Here is a 463-nt window from a genome sequence, read left to right as displayed (position 1 = left end):
TTGTATATATATATATATATATGGCAAGTATTATTTTAATCCCTTATTTCAAATGCCATTTGCATATACAAATTAAGTTTTAGTAAAAATTGTAACTTCATATTTGTTAATATTTTATATATGCAAACTTTATATTTATAAACAAAATATATCTTGACTAATACATATTCCATCTTTTTGACATCTATTAAAAAGATTTATACCATTGGTATACTTTTATTAGCAATTAATATTTATAGGTCATCGGAGCATCGGTTCTCGGACGATCACAAGGTTAAGCACGTTTCAGAAGGTTCATGGCTTGGATGGGTGACCGCTTTAGGAATTTCCGTAAATAAGTATATCGAATTGGCGATCATTTCTCATTCAGGGAATGATCAAGAATGCATCAAAAATTTATGCAATTTGACATCATTTTGACAAACTAAAAAGATCGGAAGAGCACACGTCTGAACTCCAGCCA

The sequence above is a fragment of the Wasmannia auropunctata genome, unplaced genomic scaffold (genome assembly GCF_000956235.1).
Source record: "Wasmannia auropunctata unplaced genomic scaffold, wasmannia.A_1.0 LD336092.1, whole genome shotgun sequence".
In the NCBI taxonomy this organism is placed as follows: Eukaryota; Metazoa; Arthropoda; class Insecta; order Hymenoptera; family Formicidae; genus Wasmannia; species Wasmannia auropunctata.
The sequence above is the reverse complement of the archived record's forward strand: the minus strand, read 5'-3'. Positions refer to the sequence as shown.